Raw genomic sequence first — 21,996 nt, forward strand, 5'->3', positions numbered from 1 at the left:
TCCATCAACAAACTCAAACCATGTAAATAATGTGAAATCAAATTAAAGAAATATGTATATGAAGAGCCTCAAATAGGACATTGAGATATTTCTTCATGGAAAGCAACTATTCTTAATTACTGTGAGTCCTGAACCACAGGGATAATTCAAGATGATTGGAACAGAGACTTGTCAGACACTGAAGACTGTCCTTAGTGATATGCAGAAGGAACGGGGACAACTGACTGATTATTTAGCTATCAGTGATTCAGATTCTGCCAGGGATGAATTGTGGAAGTCTATTTAATTTTTCACGTTTCTAGTCTACGAGTCACAAAGGCATTCTTTAGTATGTCTTGCAGTGCTCATAGAAAACAAATTATTTGAAATTTATTTTTATCTTTTTTTCCTTATTCATTAAGACATTCCATAAATTTTATTTCCAGGTTTGTGATTTTAAGAGAATGACCATTTTGAATCTCTTTGCAGGAGTGACAGTGTGTTTTTTTTTAGAACTATTACTGATACTTTGTTGGTATTATTGACTTAGGGATGAAGTATTTGGAATGTGGAGTTTGAAGTAGATATTCAAAAAGTGAAGGAAGGAATAAATGGATAAAAGTTTAAATGCACACACTGGTGATGAAGTAGTGTAATATGACTTAGGAACCCAAGTTCGATTAAGAAACTTGTATATTAAAATCACTATGTATGTGGAACTGAGTTTAGTAATATGTGCAATTAAGAACGTAGTACATTTTTATTTGATCCATATTTGAAAAGAATATCTTAAAGTGCCCTGAGGCATTAGATCAGCGAGGCAAGATTCTGCCTAACAAAAAACTGGTTGCATTTCCCCACACTGGATGTTTGCTCATGTGTCCAGCGATCCTATTTGTCAGTATGAAAATGAGACTTTAGAACCCAAAGTCTCCTCTGGAGTCTTTCATGTGGATGAATTTTAAGGATATTGACACACCCCCAGCCATGGGTGAGGTCTTGAGGAATAGACATTTCATCTTTTGTCAAGGATTCTATGATTAAACTCTTGAGTTTCTTCAAAAGTTTAGTACAGATTATTTTTACCTCTATTTTATTTCCTAATATCTGCCAATTTGGTGCAGAATATTTGTGGTTATTATTATTATTGTTGTTATTATTCAATGTAATATCTTTGATCTATCTGCTTCAAAAGGCAATTGAAAGTAGAAATTTTCCTAACTTCTTCCCAAGTAAAGACCAAAAATGATATCAAATAGAAACATTTTTTAAAATCAATTGCTCCTCATGTTCATGGCACTGTACTAAATGCTTTATACAACTATATAGACGTGTTGCTTTTTGCTTTTAAATCGTCTGGTTGCACCCTTTGCTCTCTGATTATGAAACATTCCCTCAGAGTTTGAAGCTGGTTATCTTTCTCTGAAATTTTAAAAATGCATTTTCATTCCTTTGCAAAGTTTTCTTTGAATTCCTTCTTTTAGTTTCTGCGTAATTTCTGGTTTGTGCCTTAATTTTTAGTTTGGATTTGCTTCTTTTCCTCTCTTCAGCCATCTTTCTCTTTAAATGGACACTTTCCTCTCCATTATGCTCCTCCAGCCCAACCCCTACCCCCAACCCCGGTCTGATTATATTGTCCCTTGGTCCGAGGATTTTGAGAAGTTGTATTAGGTTATCTCCAGGATTCCTGGGGGCTTCACAAGGCTCCTGTTTTAAAAGACATTTGTTTGTCTTTTTCTAACTTTACTTTTCTCTTATAATGAATTTAAAATCCTTCATTATTATTATTTGACCTATCATTACTTCTTCTTCAATGCCGTGTCCTTTTTCAGATCAGTTGTATTTTCCAGTAAAAATTAATTTTATCATGTACAGAACTACCCACAGAGATTCTGTAGTTCCTTCTTTGTCCAGCAAGTTGTTTCTGCAACATTTCTTTTTTTCTTTTCTTAGATACAATCTATCATTAGTTACACCCCACCCCCGCTTTAAATGTATCTGTGTCCTTTCTTTAGAATTCTTGACTCTACTGAATTCCATTGGCTGCCCTCATTTCTTCAAGTCTCCCAGATGCTTATTGAGCTTGGGCTGCTATAACGAAATACCATAGACAGGGTGGTTTAAACAACAGACATTTACTTCTCACTGTTCTGGAGGCTGGGAGATGTAAGATCAAAGTGTTGGCAGATTCAGCATCTGGTGAAGACTTCTTCCTGGTTTGCAGATGACAGCCTTCTTGTTGTGTCCTCACGTGGCATGGAGAGAAGGCTTTGGTCTCTTCTTCTCATGAGGGCACTAATCCCTTCCTGGGGACTCCACTTTTATGACCTCATCTAAACTGAATTATCTCCCAAACTTTTCACCTCCAGATACCATCCCACTGAGGATGTGATGTGAGGATTTAGGGCCTCAACACATAGTTTGGGGGAAATAGAAACATTCAGTCCATCTCTGATAGACCATATCAAAACCTTTGCTTGTTTCTTTCTACAGAAAGCTTTCGATATACACATACACAGACACATACACATTTTTTTAAAGAAAAAATCTATAAAGAAAAACAATCTAATTATGATGATCATTAATATTGGGAAAGATTATATATCATATAAAATTTAAGATACAAAATGATTTAAAAATAAGATATCTTTTGCTCATCATTGCTAATCATTAGAGAAATGCAAACCAAAACAACCATGATATATCACCTCACACCTGTCAGAACAGCTATTATCAAAACGTCTACAAACATTGGAAAGGGTGTGGAGAAAAGGGAACCATGATACACTGTTGGTGAGAATGTAAATTAATATAGCCACCATGAAAAACAATATAAAGTTTCCTTTAAAAAACTGAACAGAACCACCATATGATCCAGAAATTCCACTTGCGGGTATATATCTGGAAAAAACAAAAACACTAATTTGAAAAGATATATGCACTCCAATGTTCATAGCAGCATTATTTACAATAGCCAAGACATGAAAACAATAGATGAATAGATAAAGGAGATGTGGTATATGTATATAACTGAGCCAGAAAAAGAATGGAATCCTGCCATTTGCAGCAACATGGATGGTCCAGGAGAATATTATGCTTAGTGAAATAAGTCAGAGAAGGACAAATACTGTAAGATACCATTTATATGTGGAATCTAAAATATTAACACAAATGAATATAAAAGCAAAACAGAAACAGACTCACAGATATAGAAGACAAACTTGTGGTTACCAAAGGGGAGGGAGAAGGGTGGAGAGACAAATTAGGGAGATGGGATTATGAGATACAAACTCCTATGTATACAATAGATAAGCAACAAGGATATGTCATATAGCACAGGAAATTATAGCTGTTATCTTATAATAACTTATAGGGGAGTACAATCTGCAAAAATGCTGAAACACTCTGCTGTACACCTGAAAATAATATAATATTCTAAACCAACTATACTTCAATTAAAAAATAAATAAAATGAAAATAAGATATCTTTGGTCGGTCAGTAGGTCATTTGAAATAAAGAGATCATTTCAGTGTATGTGTGCGAATTCTATTAGGATAACTCTAACACAGATGTAATCAAAATTGTTCTGTCTATTCAGTTAAATAAATTATTTTTCTCTCATGGATAGGATTTACAGAGACTTACAGAGTTTTAGCTGTAATATTTGAAGCACAAACCAGAGTAAGGGGGAGGTCAAAGGCCATTGGTGAATTTACATATTGTTGCTGCATTTATTTCTTAAGGGAACACTAATAACTTGGCAGGGAAACAGAAAGAAGAAACACTTCTCTTCTACACAGAGTCAAATGCAACATCTTTATTTTTTTCAAAGACTTCATGTATTCATGCTTGAAGATATGAAGTTGTGAAGAAGACTGATCCTTCAGATGTTTAAAAATGTTAGAAATGATGGAGCAAAGAATAATGTTTTTTGGTGTTGATTTTTTACAAACCCTTAGAAAAATATTTAATAAATAAAAGGGAAATATATTCTCTTTGGTGACATTCCTAACGGCATATGTTTTAGTTTGAAATAAAGTATGTTAACTTCATGAGGAACAACAACATAAATAATGAAAGTATATCAGAAAATAAATCATTGCATATTTCTCCTGAACCAAATTATTTTCTGAGAAAACTCTATTTTCTAGAATAGAGACTGACTCCTTCAGTGAATGGCTCTGTCCCCTGCTTCCTGTCACTAGAACTAGGCAGTCCTGTAAGGTGGTGGTGGTATTCTAGTACTGACATTGAAAAACAAACATTTTTTAATGTGGTTTGCAAATTCTAAATTTCTGATTTTGCCTACATAATGTTCTGCCAACAGATCAATTCAATCAACATTCTCAATAAAATCAGCCAAAATAAGGGAATCACATTGTTTGTGTTCACATTCATTCACTCAATAAATCTTATATTAAACTACTATGTCCTAGATACTGTTTTAATCACAACAAACCCAAAAAACCTCCTTGACCCCAAAAAGCTTAGATTCTAGTAGAGGAGACAGATAAAAATAAGTAAATATTTAATTAGATACATATCTAAGTACCCAGAAAAGTGGCTGGCATATAATAGGCACACAGTAGCTTTTACAAAAATGATTTTTATTGAAGTAAATTTTATATAAAATGTGGTAGGCAGAATAATGCCCCTCCCCCTAAAAACATCCATGTCCTAACCCCTGGAACCTATGAATGTTACTTGATAAGGGCAATTAAGGTTGTAGATGGAATTAAGATTGCTAATGAAATGACCTTGAAGTAAGGAAATTATTGCAGATCATCTAGATGCACCCAAAGTAATCACAATGGTCCTTCAAGTGTGGAAGAGGGAGGCAGTGTCCGAGCAATGCGGTGTGAGGAAAGGCTTGCCGGGCTATCACTGGCTTTGAGGATGGAAGGGAAGCACAAACCAAGGAAGGCAGGCAACCTCTGGAAGCTGGAGAAACAAGAAAATGGATTCTCCCCAAGAGCCTCCAGAAGGAACCAGCCCTGCTGACACCTTGATTTTAACCCGGTGAGACCTATTTTGGACTTCAGATTTCCAGACTTATAAGATAATAAATCTGTGTTGTTTTAAGCCACTAAGCTTGTAGTAGTTTTGCAGCAGTGACAGGAAACTAATATGAACAATAAAATTCACAGATCGAAAGCATATAGATTGACAGGTTTTTACAGGTATCTTCACTCATACAACCAACCAAGTTACAGATATTCTCATCACCAAGAAATTTCCCTCATAGGCTCCCTCTAGTTCAAACATTCTCCCTCAGACAGAGGGAACTGCTGTTCCAATTTCTATCACATTAAGTTAATTTAGCCTGTTCTTGATTTTCATAGAAATGAAATCATAAAGTCTGCATCCTTTTGTGTCTTGCTTCTTCCAGCATACTGGTTTTGAGATTCATACAAGTCGAGTCTATCAGTAGTCCAGCCCCTCTTATGGCTTGGCAGTGCTCCCCTGTAAGCACACATCCAGGTCAGACCAGGGCCAAGTCTGGGACTATAGTGACGTCACTTCCATCATCATCCATCATTGGCCAAAGCTTTAACAGCATCTACCCAGGTTCAAAGGGGTGGAGAAACAACTCTGCCTCTTGACATGAGTAGCCAAGGCCTTGTTATGGACCAACTTGGGTCCCCTCAAATTCATATGTTAAAGTCCTAACCCTCAGTACCTCAGAACGTGACTGTGTATGGAGATGGGGCCTTTAAAGAGCTAATTAAGGCAAAAGGAGATCTTGTGGGTGCGTCCTAATGCAATATGACTAGTGTCCTTCCCAGAGGAGGTTAGGACAGGGACACACACAGAGGAAAAGGACCATCTGAAGACACTGGGAGAAGACAGCCATCTACAAGCCAAAGAAAGAGGCCTCAGAAGGAAACTGCTGACATCGTGATCTTGGACTTCTAGCCACCAGAGCTCTGAGGAAATAAGTTTCTCTCGTGTAAGCCATATGGTCTGTGGTATTCATTATGGTAGGCTTGGAAAATGAAAACAGTCCATGAGGGAGACAGGAGGTCATACTGTGGCAATGTATAAAAAGTGCAGTCTGCTACAGTTAGGCTCAAGCCCTCTGCCTTTAGTTTCCCATTTGTCCCATCTGTTTTTATGTTACAGAATAGTCCCCGCACACCCTGCAACCTCTCTTGCCTTTTGGCTTAATTGATTATTTTTTACAACCCATTTTTCCTCCTTTTAAGCTCTAACTCTGTTGCATTCTTTCAGTGGTTGCTCCAGGGATTAAGTTTTGCATCCTTAATTTATCACAGCCTACTTAGAATCAACATTGTACCACTTTAATCCTTAAGAGACTTGTGACGGTATCTTTTGTGCTCTTGTCATATATTTTTCTTCTCTCTATATTATAAACATTATGATACAACTTTTATCATTTTTCCTTAAACAACCATCTTTTGAAGAAACTAGGAAAAGAAAGAAAATAGACTTTTATATTTACCTAGGTACTTAACATTTCTGGAGTTCTTCATTTCTTCTTTTGGATTTGACTTTCTATGTAGCATTTCCCTTCTGCCTAAGAACTTCCTTTAGCATTTCTTAAGATAAGGGTTGGGCTGCAGAAAAGGACAATTGGAGCTCAATAAATGTTTGTTGGATAAATTTCAAAGATTTCAAAGAAAATCTACCCTCAGGCTCCATCATTGGTCCACTATAAATGCGGAAGATAGGAGTAGAGGAAGATACTAAGTGTTAATATGAATCTTTTTTTTTTCTAACTTTTAGTTGGCTTGCACGTCATGCAAATAGAAATGTTTGTGTGTCCAGAACTGTTTTATTGCTAAGCTCTGCAGAGAGATTGAGGGGCACTGACACAATGCAGATGACCTTCTAGGTGGAGAGAAAATTGAAGTCGTTAGTAGACTTAGCTGGGAAGAAACAACCATGTTGTTGAGATCAGAAGAAATACACACAGCTTCCTGTGGGGAATAAAAAAGGGTGTCATGTCAAGAGACTCATCTCTTGTTTGATTGTGGATGTCACTACAGCTTTCCAAGGAGCTATATAAAGAGGGCAACGCTCTCTCCTTTTCAGCAATTTTCACCTTGTTTTCTGAGGGATTGTTTGTGGCTTCATACCAAGGTCTAAACAAAGTCAGCTGGGGAATCCTTCTGCACCTGGGTCCTGCAGGTCCACTTTATGTCACCAGCTAGGGTGGGAGTAGCCAGCATTCAGCTTACTCCTCAGTGAAAAGCCTGCCACTTCGAACAGTATGGTGACACCTCACCTTTGTGCTAACGGAATAAAATGGTCATTGTTTCAAGTTTACATAATGACAGAGCATTCACTTTTCTTCTTTTCAAACTGGGACTCCCTCTAGAATATCCATTATGGGAATCAGCTGTGATTCATTGTCACAGCTGGGATGCACAGTCTTTTCCTTTAACCCTTGACAGTTTTCCACACATTACACGTAGATACAAATCTCTGTTCTTGTTTCCTAGAGAAACAGGCAGCAGAGTTAAAATTTGCTAATAAATCATGTGACCATCTGTAGTACAATTTTTTTTATTTTGGAAAAACAGACTAGAATTCTGCAGATCTCCCTAGCTGCCTGAGTCCTGACACTTCCTCCTTCAGAGAATTAATTTGATTCAAGACTCTGGAAAGCAAGAAGATGAATAAGATATTAATAAGATTGATTTATGCAAAGGAAGCCACAACAATGAATATATTGTGCATTATGCAAACCAGAGGCAATGCACTTCAGAATGAGAGTCACTTGAAATTTTAATTACAGGTTATATATTGAAGTACAAGGCAATGACAGTGTCCTGCATGAAACATTTAACCTCTGAGCTATCAAATTTTAAAAAAGGTAGTTTGAAAGGAAATTTTTTAAAAAAGCAATTAAAAAAAATCACAGCACCTAAATTGTTATGAATGTATACGTATTTCTTGACTAAAATGTGACAAGATGACAAGTGATGGGGAGAGTTGAGCACACTTGACACGTGCCTTTCTGCTCCACAACACACCTTATATATCTAATTAGGATATAACCTCCTCTATTATAACACAGCTCACATCCCACTGGGGAGTTGGGCAGCCATTAATGCACAGCTGTTAGCTTCCGTATAACAGACAGACATGAAACAAAACAGCCTCTATTTAGCTGTTGCCTTTTTGTGAAACATCAGTGAAATTTCCTACAATAATAGTAATGATAATAATCCCTTACAGTTACTCAGTGATTCACAGTTTACAAAGCGTTTGAAGATTTAGGGTAACAATGGTTACTGTCTATCCTGTGTGTTTTAGGCACCGTCTTCACTGCATTACAGGTGCTTTGTTGGTTTAACCCTCACAGCAACCCTGTGAGGTAGTCATTGTTTCCCCCATTTTCCCAAGGAGAAACTGATCTTTGGGAGATTCTGCAACTTAACTAAGATCACATAACTAGTAAGAGGTCAAGCAGAGATCTATGTGATGGCACAATCAGTCATCCAAACTGTGCTGTACCGCCTCATCTGATGTCACAAGTACATTCTTGGGTTAAACAATTACAACTGCTCCCTGCCATCTCCCAAAATGTTACATACTTCTTATGATTTGAAAAATAATATATTTAGATAAAAGGAAAAAAATGGAAAAAGCTGTTGCCTGGCTAATTTTTTTCTCTTCATTTGCTCAATTTTCTTCCATATCTTCTACACCCTCCTATACCATCACCTCAGACAGACCCCGCCATTCTTTGGCCTGTCCCCTGCTGTCTCTTAGCCTGGAAGTCCTCCTGGCTATCCAGCCATGAGACAAGGGACTCTGTTCTTCCACCTTAAATATCCCACTCTGTGTGTGTTTGTGTGTATGTGTGGAGGGGACAGAGGGAGTATGGGGGAGAGCGATTAGATCCATCCAGAGCCAGGTTTAACAAGATCACACACAGGCACAGACACACACACACACACACAGAGCAATATGTCTTTCCATGGTGTCAGTGGTTACTCCCACGTACTACCTTTGAGACTTTGCTGAGTCCTACCTGGATGTTATTCATATTCACTCACTCACTCATTCGACCAGTGACTAATACTTGATCATCTACTCTATGCCAAGCTTTGTACTGGATGCTGAGAATATAGTTAAAAATACAGATGCTTTATGCCTCGCCCTCATGAAGCTTATAGACCAGCTGGGAAAATAGATAATATCCATTACAATAGGTGTGGAGAAGGGGGTTTTGAAAATGATAACAGAGCATAAGTCAGGGGCCATCAAAGAACAAGGTAGCTTTGGGGAGCAGGGAACCCCTGCCTCCCAACTCCTGGTGTTTCCATCCTCGTTGGGGGACATGAATTTGTGTAACATCCAGCAGCTCTCGGTCTGTATTTCCATTCTCTGAGCGTCAACTTGTTTATCATCACTCTTGCTCTCCACCCTTCCCCACTCAATCTTAACTGGTTAGTGAGTTTGGGAGGAGGAACCAGACACACACAACCCCACTCCTTCCACTTCCTTTCTCTCTGGGGGCTCCTACTCACTGGAAGTATGTGCTCTTGTCTGCTCCTCCATGCTGTGAAATTATCCCAGGCAGGCTCTGTCCTCTGGGAAAGCCTGGGGATTTCAGCCCTGCTTGAGACTGGGTGGGTGAGCCTATGTAATTCTGTGGTACAGTATCAGAAGCACGTTATTGCTGCACATTTAAGCCACCTTCTTTCATATCAACTTAAAGAATAATAAGGGTGATATTTTAACCCAAATGCATCTTATTCTTTGTATTATTTCTCAAGTGGCCCAGAAAGCCATTTGGGTGGGAGAGACTGGTGTAAATTATCGAGTTCATGTACTGATGATAACAAATGTCTTTTAAAAACTCTCTACTTCAGAGGAGGTCTAAGAAACATAGAATTATTCTCATAACCCAATTGTCAACATGATTACTGACTGTTATTTCATTTCCTACAGCAATGCCATTTGAATAAAAGTAGTGCTGAAATGAAAAGTCAAGAAATTGTTTGGTATTCAATTATTGTTATTGAATTCTCCTATGACCTTTACTACGTATATAATTATTAATGGTAAATACAACTTGTGACTTTTTAATGAATGAATTTTCCTTGTTTCATAATATTAAGCCATGGTGATTTATTTCACTTGGAAAAAAATCATTATATAACAGTATACAGAAAAGTTTATAAATGTCCACTAGCATGAACTGAATTACTAAATTCTTTGGGTTATCACTGGACATCCACTGTTGACATGTAAATTCCCATGAGAAAAAGAATATGACAGGTTTACTTTTTTATTCATTGATTTTTTTATTTGTCAGTGAAGTCTAGGAAGCTCTGACACCCGCTCACATTTTGGTTCTTTATTCTCATGTTAGCAGTGCAGCTCTCAGAATGCAGTAAATGCTCACACCTCCCAACATGCGAATTGCCTCTTATTGACCTTGTGGGTGTTACGAAGGCTGCTCTTTCCTCTTAACTCATCCACGTCTCTCCTCATGCACGTGTGAGTGTTGAAGGTTCATAGAGAGAAGCTGTCACTCTGATGATAATGTTACATTTCCTTAGGAACGTAAGAGGGTTGGAGGGAAAGGGGGGAAATTTTAATCACCTTTTCTTTTTTTTTTTTCATTTTAACTATTTGAGTTACATTTTCATAGGTGAACCCTCCAGTTCACTTGACTGAGAGCTGCAGCTTTGCTTGATTAACTCTAACCTAAATACCATCAACCCTTCCTCTAAAGCATGTACAGGCACAATTGTCACCATATAAATTTACATTTACTAAATGTTGTTCTCGTGTTTCTTTAATCATTTCTGAATGTTTAATAAGGTCTTGGCTAGGTCCTAGGAATGTAAAAATGAATAGAAAACAGAAGTATAACAGCGTAACAAGCTCTAGAGTAAGTTTAGGAAGTAGATTTGGGAGCACAGAAGAGAAAGTGCTTAAGGGCCAAGAGGGACCATTTCATGGTAAAGGGAGTGTGGGAAACACTCGAAGGAGAAGATTTTATTGACTGAGGATTTGGGAGTTCGAGGGGCACAAAGGAAGAGATGAAGCTGAAGTTCAGAGGTGAGGAAACGGGAGTGTGGAAGGCTTCAAGTTTTCAAAAGGAACTATAGGGAAAAGCTATGTTGGACACAACTGGACTCCAGCAATTTTTTTGATACTTACGGGAAGGCTATTAGGGTCACTTCTGCCTGCTGCCAATTAGAAGGGAGAAATGTTGGAGGAAGATAATGACAAAAAAGAGTTTGTTCTTCAGAAAACGTGTAATACCTGGGTTGTGATCATTAGAACTACCTTTTTATAATATGTAAATATGATCTTAAATTCTTTTCAAATATTTGTCTCTGTGCTCTTTATTTTCCTAAGTGATATGGAAGCTATTACATTTTTGGAATCATACTTTCTAATTCCTTTATTTACTCCATCTGTTGCTCTATAGTATAGAATTTTACGTATCTTGTTATCACTTTGAGGTCAATGAAAATCTCTTTTGGTTGGAAACTTTTTTAAAGCTGGAATTTTAATCATCCTTAGTTCTAACCTTATATTTAACAGCTACTTAATGCATGTCTGTTGAGCTACAAAAACAGAAGTAAACTGAACAACGGAGGCTCAGGTGCTTCTGTTGTCCATGATGCTATGGAAGGTCAGAGAACACACATCACTTCCTGGCATGAGACCAAACGAGTCTGCACGAACGTTCACTCCCATTGCCCTGGGCTGCAGACATCCAGCATAAATGCTCCATCTACGTTCCAACCCAAGGAGAACATTCTCTGTGAAATAACAGATTATGCCAAGAACTGTCAAAGCCGACAGCCATAGATGTTAATGACTTTTCTTGATTTTTTTCCCTGTAAGCCTAGCTTAAATAGGCTTTAGGATAGCAGTTGAGAGAACATTTTCTCTTCCACATGACACTATCAGCCTTATTCTGTGTCTTGTTGATGTGGAAGAGGAAACACTTTAAAAAAAAAAGATACTAAGTATCTTGTTATCTGTGCATTTGCCTCTAAGATGTTTCGTTTTGTGTGAAAATTGTGTTGATATTTTACGACCTCCAGATCCCAGAAGGGATATTTTTAACTAGCAGAGAAGTAAGCAATATGATACTGAGTGACAATTACCTAACAATGATCTTTAGCTTCTGTTATGATTTTTAAATAAACTTTAAAAATTTAAATAGTTGTAGATTTACAGAAAAATTACACAGGAGGTACAGAGTTCCCCATATAATTCTCATCCAGTTCCCCCTTGCCACTAACATCTCACATTAGTATGATACAGATGTCAAAATTAATGAACCAATGTTGATATATTATTATTAACTAATGTAGATACTTTATTCAGAATTCCTAAATTTTTCCCTAATGTCTTTATTTTATTCCAGAATCTCATCCAGGAAACTACATTACATTTAATCATCCCTCCTCCTTAGGCTTCTCTTGAAAGTTGGACATTTGCATCAAGTGATAGAACTGAGGTGAAGAAGCCTTTGGTGGGTGGACTTGTATTAACTGGGCTAGAGGTGGGGCTGTGTCAGTGTTTGCTGTGGCTGCAGGTATCCGTGCTTTCACATTTCTTTAGTGCCCTTGTTTTTGTCTCCCTTCTTGACTTGAATCCTCCCTAGTCTTCTCCCTCAGAGAGTCTGTGTCCTACAGCTCTTTCAGCTTCAATCCACTGCTGTTAAACTGGAGCTCTGTCAGCGTTGTGATAAAGCGTGGATATGATATAGCATCCTATAATCTTCTGATGAAATCTCAGTCTTTTAGTGGGCTGTGACCTTCCCAAATATTTCCCAGTGGTATGTATGATCCCCGGCCCTGCCTTCCTACTCCCCTCTCTTGCTGCAGTGTTGCCAGTCTCTTTCTCTGAAGCTCTGATCTCTCCTGACTATGCTTTTTCCCCTTTGGTGAATCTATTCAACAAATACTGATTTAGCATCTACTATGTCCCACTTATAGCTTTGTCACTAGGGGAATGATTTAGCATTGAGGGAAAAAAAAGCCTTGATGTTGCAGAAGAATTCGAGGATAATATCTGGAATGATGTCCTTGAGTAGGAGATAAGAGGATGTGACTGAGTTTATAAGTGGAGAAGTTGGCTTTAGACAGTAGTTGATCCTAGGAACTTGTAACAGGAAGGAAGACAATTTGGCTCAGATGCAAGTAGGTTGTTGATTTGGCTCCACAAGGGATTGAAGCCAGGAAAGCCATCAGAAACAGAAAGCTAATTTCTCTCTCTCCCTCTCTCTGATTCTTGGGCTTCATGGTTTCTCGTAACCCTTCCTGTTTGCTTCATTCTCCATTTTCTTTGAAAGTATGATATCCAATACTTAAGCAGGGATGTCATAGGAAATGGCTCCACCATAATTCTCTCAGGTCATCAGCTTAAGAGCCTAGAGTTGCAGAGTCTCAATTATAAGCTTCTGGAAGAGAGAGCTATATAATTTTCCCACCTGGGGTCAGGGGTCCACCACTGCTTCAGTTACCTACAGCCCCACTGCCCACTTTGCAGAGATTGTGAAGACCAACTTTCCAAGAAGCAGATACGAGCAGGTTCTAGGAGGGGATATAGAGTTGGGAGGAAATAATTTCAATTTTGAGCTCTCTCTGTGTGTTTGAGGGTGCACCAAAGTTAATCTGTCTATTTCATCTAACATCCTTAAAAATACTATATAGCTCTGTTCAAGTGAACTGAGGATTTGATTTTGGAATTAAGAACCCAAGAATAAGGAAATTGTATTTTAAATTGTAGTTTCAATTATTAATACATAGTTTAAATTTTTATAGTTTAAATTGTTGGTCTACATTCTCTTATTAAGTTTGAATTCCTTACTCAAAAATATAGTTGCATATATATTGTCAGGCAAATTCTACCATGCAGGGGTGAACCATGGCCCTGTATGTGCTGAAGAGATTCCTTTTCTACTTCTAGTCCTTTTACCATATCTCCCCCTTTTAAAAGCTAGCCTTTCACCCCAGATGGAATCTGTTGTTGTGTTTGATGACCACTTAAGACAAAAACAAATGCTTCTTTGTTCTGACACTTGATAACACTGGCTGAATTATTTAGATAGCTGGACACTGTTGGAACCATTACCTCCCAAAAGTCTTTGTCCCTTTGCAAAAAAAAAGCTAAATTGTATAAGAAGTAAAATGCCATAGGAAAAAATTCTATTTTGGATTTAGGAATACTAATATTTCTTTAAGTATAAAGTCTCACCATTTCACTATCTATCCAGAAAGAAATGTATGGTAAATTTAGAAACTGCTTTCATTTGATAAGAGACTTAAATGTGAACAGAAGTGGAGAAATAGATAACGTTTTTTTCTGTCAGTGTGTTTTCCTGGCATATGTGGCTTCCAACTGTCCCCCATTATCCATCCTCCCTTTCTTCCTTAATGACAGAGCCCCCAGTTTACATCACGGTACCGGCAGTGGGAACAAAGGCTGCATTTTCTCGTTCTCATCACTTGCAGCTGGATGTGACTATTATTAAGTTCCCATATAAAACTTTCAGGAAGTTTTCTTACAAGGAGCATTTGTCCCCTTCTTCACCTCTTCCTTTTTCCTTGCTGGCTGGAATTTTCAATGTAAGCAGCAATCCTAGACCATGAAGTAGAAGCCACAGACTAAGGATGCAGAGCAGCAAAATCAAAGGAGCCTGGGTCCCTCACGCTGCTGAGACTCCCCACTTGCCCAGATGGCTTTGTTCCTGTATCAATTCTCCATTGCCCCAGTCATACTGGGTAAGAAATGTTCACGAAACCTCAGGGGCATACGAAAATACTGTATGTGGGATTCAGCTGATCTGATGCTGGGCCCCCTTCTGAGGGTCAGCTGAGGGTGGGCTGATCGCCACTTGGTTCACGTGGGGCAATTTCTGACTCAGCTCTGCTCCGTCTGCCTTCCACCCTCCAGCAGAGCAGTGGGACACATTTTTCATGGCATGATAGAGGCCTAAGAGAGCCAGTGGAAACATGCCAAGCCCCTTAGGGTTTAAACTTGGAACTGGAAAGCCAGCACTTCTGCCTCATTCTATTGGCCAGAGCAAGTCACAAGGCCAGTCCAGGTTCAAGGAAATAGATTCCACCTCTTTAGTGAGAGGAACTGCGTGTTACCCAGCAAAGGGGATGATGGAAGGAAGAGTGGAGAATAGGGGCTATTTTTGCAGTCTCTCACCTTGTCAGACTTTTTTAATGTAAGAGACAAGCCTCTAAGACAGTCTTGTTGAAGCTTCTGTAATTTAGTTTAGCTTAGTTTCTGTTGTATGTAGCTGACCCTAATCCTAACTGATTTATTGAGTTCGCACTGGAATGTGAACTCCATGAGGAAAGAAATTTTTCTTTTCAAAATCACTGCTGTGTCCACAGAATGGAATAACGTTTATTCCATAGTAGGCATTAAAGAAATACTTTTTGACAGAATAAATAAATTATATGGCGATTAAGCATAATATTTAGAAAAGAACTCATTTGTAGAAAGAACACAAATAATGAAGAATGGTGACAAACAAATACAAAACAGGATTATAAACAGCTGTAGAACACAATTAGGCGGTTATAAAATAAATCTCTTAAAAATGCAGATGTGTCTTAAATTTGGTGACTCCAGCAGATACTATAAATTGGCTCACTCAGCTCCCATTATAATCCCTTTTAACTTGACTTCTAGAACTAGAAAGACTGTACAGCTAATCTATCTACATTTTCACACTCCCTAGCAGTCGGGGTCCTGGAGCAACCTAGCTTTCCCCACGCCGACCCGCCTCCGCTGGCTTTGGAGGGAGCAGTGCGCGCACGCGGTGGCGTCTGTGCACAGAGTGTGTCTCCTGGAGCGATGGATGCATAGGTGCCCAGCTTTCCTGGGTCAACCAAAGTGAAGTTTCTCACTTAAGGAGGCCGGTGGGGGCAGTGCAGCTGTGTTTCACTGCTTAGGTCCGGTGCTGTCTTTCAGCTTTCCTCCTGTCTGCTCTGTTCCTGGCTGCGTGGTATTTAAATCCAACACTTGGACACTCCAAGATTTTTTAGACACGTAATATTTAATATTTTCTAAAAGGTTTTTTTTTGTTCACAAACGAGCTAGAAGAGATTCTGTAGCCTGTAATTATTTTCAGAAACAACCAGAGTTGATCAATTGTATTAGCACCACATTTGCTGGAGTGCCAGTTTTATAGCTCTTTAGTTAAAATGTTGTGGAAATTTATTTTTGGTGAAGGATAGAGATGGGGAAGTGTCATAAAGAGGTACATTTTATAAACATATCTTTGATTTTTGTTTACTTTAAAAAATATTTCTTTGGCTAGCAAAAAAGTGATGTTATAAAATGGAATATGATTAAAGCTTCAAGCATTAAGGAAGTGGGAATTATTCATATTTCAAATGTATTTATAGTAGTTCTTTTCTATATCCATAAAGCATAAAGGCCAAACTTTGTTTTAATTATTGTTTCTTTTTTCTACATGACTTTTCTTATATTTTTGAACAAATTTTTACCCCATACAGAACACTGATAAACATGGAAATACTAGAAATAATGCATTTACTAGTAGTGCTCTTTCTGTTATGGATAAATGTTTCTAGACAAGCAAAGTAAGCTGATTTTTCAAACATTTTTGTTTATTTTGGGAGAAACAGATATAAACCCATGGGTAACATGTAATTGTCACATGTCACAAAAAGTAATAGAATTTACACATGTAAGCTTACACCTGGGCTTGTCAACCTCTGCACTGGTGGCATGTTGGGTTTGGTAACTGTCTGTGGTGGGGACTGTCCTGTAGGATGTTAACAGCATCCCTGGCCTCCACACTCTAGACGCCAATAGCATAAACCTTCCCAAGTTGTGACAATCAAAAATGTTTTTCTAACCTCTTGGAATAAGTATTTTAATCACCATAAAACTGGGAGATCTTGCTTTAATAAAATGGTATCCCTTCCCATATATGTATTTTTTAATAGTTTTTATTGATTTATAATAATTTTACAATGTTATGTCAAATTCCAGTGTAGAGCACAATTTTTCAGTTGTACATGAACATATATACATTCATTGTCACATTTTTTTCTCTGTGAGCTACCATAAGATCTTGTATATATTTCCCAGTGGTATACAGTATAATCTTGTTTATCTATTCTACAATTTTGAAATCCTAGTCTGTTCCTTCCCACCCACTGCCCCCTTGACAACCACAAGTTTGTATTCTGTATCTATGAGTCTATTTCTGTTTTGTATTTATGCTTTGTTTGTTTGTTTAGATTCCACATATGAGCGATCTCATATAGTATTTTTCTTTCTCTTTCTGGCTTACTTCACTTAGAATGACATTCTCCAGTAGCATCCATGTTGCTGCAAATGGCATTATGTTGTCAGTTTTTATGGCTGAGTAGTATTCCATTGTATAAACCATATATGTATTTCTGTAAACAAGTTAATCAGTGCTAACATCCATGAAAATGAAAAATGGGACTAAATTTTATTCTCAATGTCTCATTCTAGCAAAAAAAAAAGGCTATATTTTGATCATTTATAGCAAGGATCAGCAAACTACAGTACATGGGCCAAATCTGGCCTGTCAACTGTTTTTGTAAATAAAGTTTTACTGAAACACAGCCATCTCTATTTGTTTATGTATTATTTCTGGCTGCTTTTAAGCTCCAAACACACAGTTGAGTAGTTGCGACAAAAACCAAATGGCCCTCAAGCCTAGAATATTTACTGTCTGGTCCCTTTACAGAGAATGTTTGCTAATCCTTGACTTATAGCCTAATTGTTCTTTAAAAATTAAACAATATTTAAATATAAAAGCATATACATGTGTGTGTTGATGAGAAGTAAGGTAGAATGATGAATAAAATACTATGAAGCATGAAATATTTCACCTTAAGATAAAACTGTGTGGAGAGAGGGAGATTAAAATGCAAATTCAAAGAAAAGGAATTATGCACTATTTCCAGTTGTCAAAGAAAAGCTGGTTCACGTGTGTGTCAGTTTTGTCATAAGTTGCAATTCTGGCTTAAACACAAACTTGTTTGTGATATAGTAACCTGTGCATGTTTTAACATTAATTTTTGTTTTTATTGCTGTTATCTCCGTTTTTGTATTTTCTTTGGGTTTAATTTGTTGTTATTTTTCTACCTTCTTGGGAAAACATTTTAATCATTGATTTTTAAACCTTAACTTTGTATCTAATAAATGCATTCAGGCTCTAAATTTCCTTCTAAGCTCTAGTTGGTATCCACAAATTTTGATATGTTATATTTCATTATCCTTCAATTACAAATATTTTATTTCCAATTTGACATTTTGGAACATGGAGTTTTCAGAAATGCATTGCTTAATTTCCAAACATTTGGAAGATTTTTCTGTTACTGATTTCTAGCTTAATTATAGTGTCCAGAAAACATATTATGAGTGATTTCCATTATCTGACATGTTTTTTGACCCACCATGTAGTCAGTCTTGGTAAACGTTCCACGTGCACTTGAGAAGCGTATGGAAGGTACATTCTGACATGGCAGCTCTCTTGTCCTTCCCCAGCTCCCTCCTGCGTCCCTCACAGGCCTTCACCTAACACATCTCTTGCACGGCTACTCTAGTCTTGGCATGTACTCACTAAAGGACCTGGGCTAACAAGCCCCTTTACCCCCTACTGCTTTTTGTGCTACCCTTGCAATGTACTTATTTGCACTAATGGGTTTTTTAAAAATTACAGTTGATTTACAATATTGCTTACACATATGTTTTAAATCCCATAGGACATTATTGTTTTTTATAGTCAATATTCATTTGCAGTTACCCAGAAACTTACTTTTTTTTTATTGGACTTTACGTCTTCTGGCATTTTCATGGCCCTGAACTCAAAAAACTGGGGTCACTTTTTATTCTGCCTCAAGAATCCATTTCGTATTTCCCTTAGGGCTGATCTCTTGCTGATAATTTTTTTCCTTTCTTGTTCATCTGAAAATATTTCAATTTTGCCTTCATTTAAAAAAAAACTTTGGTACTTCAGTTTTACTTGTATTTTACTTTTACTTTTTACAATTGAAATACTTCAATTTAAAAAAATGATTTAAAAATCTTTGCTGGATATAAAATTTTAGGTCTTTTGCCAGCATCCATGAAACTGGCAGGCTAACTTGCTAGCTTGCAAGTGGAGTACAGTCTCAGACCATTCACAGTTCTTGATCATTACCTGAAATGGTATGTTTATTTACCTACTTGCATGTTATCCATCTCCTCCTCTAGAATTTAAATGCTATGAGGGCAGGGACTTTATCTCTTTTATTCTTTTCCTTCAGTGTGTAAAACAGTTCTTGTTATATAGCAGACACTCGAAAAAATTTGCTGACCGTATAAACAAATAAATGAAACTCTTTTCTTATATACTTTCCTAGCATAACTTTTCAAAAATCTCTAGAGCCAGTTTCCTCATCATATCCTAAAGCCAAACCAAATCTTATTTTCTCAATGCTTCCTAGATCATTTTTCTGCCCAACTAGCCTATCACTCAAGGCCTTATCTCAGCATCTTCATGTTCTTCACCATTTCTTCTAAAGAACACTGCTTACGTTTGTGCCTGTTGTGGGAGATTAGCACTGTGAGTGGCACGGAAGGCCACAGAGGGTAATGCCATGCTCTCTGGAGTAAAATTGCTTGTCGGTCTAGTGCTGGCTTTACTCCTGACTAGCAACGTGTCCTTGAGCAACATAGTTACTTTCTAGACCTCAGTTTCTTAATCTTTAAAATAGGGTAACAATAATGCCTAGTTCCTAATATTATTCCAACTGTAATCGGAGACAACATATGTAAAGTACTTAGCGGCCTAATGGGCCTATAATCCTTTCAATAAGCGTTAGCTGAGTTGTCTGTGGAATTTCGATATGGTTGTTCCTCCCGTGATGCCAACAATGCCTTAGAGTTAGAACTCTTTACCAACTTTATTCCTATGCTTTTTGTTTCACACCGAAGGCAATTACAAAGCCAGTGGATGATAATAGGCTTAGATCGGTAAAGCTCAGGATGTGCCACTAAACTTTCACCCAGCTTTTCATTTGCTGCAGGTGATCCAAGGTCCCTTTCCCAAGGTAAAAGAGAAGCAGAAGAGCTGGGCAAATCTTTTGGAGATTCCAGGGAGTTAAAAGAAATGCATCTTGGTTTTGATCTGCATTTCTCTGTTTATGGTAGTTGAAATTTTAACATGTTTCCTTGGTTGGAGTTTCCCCTGAATGATGGTCTCAGTGCTCAGCTTTATTAAAATTAGAAAATAACAATATAGTTGAAGTTTCATTTTACAAGATAGGAAACTGAGACATTGTGGTGAAATGACGAAAACGTAATAAAGATGTAAGTTCTGGGTGCGCAGATGGTCATGAATCTATAGCCCAAGTTGAAGCATAAAGATTTGTGCTGAATGTGAGAAATAATTATGTAAGATATTTAAAAATCATTATTAGATAGGAGTGCTGGATAGGAGGGTAACCATATCATTCTGATATAATATTTTATTTATTTTGACTGAGAAGACTATCTGAGAAAAGTTTTGGACCACACAGAAATCCTGAAGATGGAGAATGCGTCTTCTGTGAGGTAGCACAAAGGCTCAGCAAAGACTCGGATTCTTAGTTCCTAAATGCTTGGCAGCCAGCAGTCACATCCAAACAAAGTCCCAGTTCATCAGGAACTCCATGTAAACACCAGTGCAAAGGGTTGCTAAAAAATAGACTGAAAAGCTGGTGGTTATAGATAGATTTCTAGAAATAGATGAATTTCAGAAAACAGAAACAGAAAAGGCTTGACATTCTCAGATGGTGTTACATTTGCAAGTTGGTCTAGCAAATGAAATTGAATACTGGTGACAAAGCACTCACCAGAAAATAAGTAAGTCACAGAAACTGTTCCTCGGGCCTGTGATTGAGGATGGCATTTTGCTACATCGGGCAGAAAACTTTCCTTAACTAAGGCTAAACCTACGTAGTGTGACGGGATGAATATAAACAGCAGCTTCACAGACACGACAGTTAGTAACAAACGCCAAAGGCAGAAAAGTACACTGTGCACATTTCCTCTAAGCACCTTATTATCATTGCATCATTACTGTCGGCGACTCCGTGTGCGTGCCAGCTTGACCACCCACCATGCATTCTGGTTTGTTTGGACAATACTGGTTGATACCCATTGCTCTTGTGACCCTGCCTGTTATGGTTCACACGTCCTAGCTTGGAAAATAAATTATATGGTTACTCTGACCATGGCACATTATTAAGTATTTGGAGGCTAATCTAAGAAAAGCTGTGGCCCCTGGACTTTTTCTCCTTCATGGGAACTAAGTGCCCCTGCTGTGTTCTAGAAGAGCAGGTGCTAGGGGTGGGATGGTGAGGGGCAGGAGGATGCATGCCTTGGCACTTGCAAGGCTGAATAGGTGGGTAAGTTGGTTGAATTAAATACCTAACCACCCCAGAGCCTCTTGAATTTCGGTAAATGCTACAACTCTGCTGAAGATTCTGAGTTTAAAGAATACTATGGCCTAGTCAAAAAGCAGTTGTGTTCAACCGTATCACACTGGAAAGCAACCATGGCAAGAAGGCTGGCTCGTGCAGCACCAACAATATATCTGGCCCTTCTCTTCATGCTGAGAAGTGTAGGGTGAGTTCATCTCTGTTATTATCCTGATGAAAAACTCCCAAGCATTTGCTTTCCAAAGTTAAACTTGTAAACCTGCTACTTAAACCTGTTTGTGGACTAAGCATTCCTTTGCTACTTATCAGGGAAAGTAATCAATCAGCTGGATTTTGAATAGAGTTTATTGTTTGGGGATGTTTAAATTCCCAAAGTATCACACTGAAATAAAGTTGGGATTATCTTTTTAAATGAGTAATCTCTCCCTTGTAGGCATTAGAGATAAAAGAAATAAGATTTAAAATCTAAGTAGGATCTTAGGTTCTTAAATAGCACCTGACTTCAAAGACAGTCAAATGTAGATTCATTTCTCAAAATTAATTCTCACACCTCTATGAAGTAAGGAACAGATA

Source organism: Vicugna pacos, chromosome 8, assembly GCF_048564905.1.
Source record: "Vicugna pacos chromosome 8, VicPac4, whole genome shotgun sequence".
NCBI lineage: Eukaryota > Metazoa > Chordata > Mammalia > Artiodactyla > Camelidae > Vicugna > Vicugna pacos.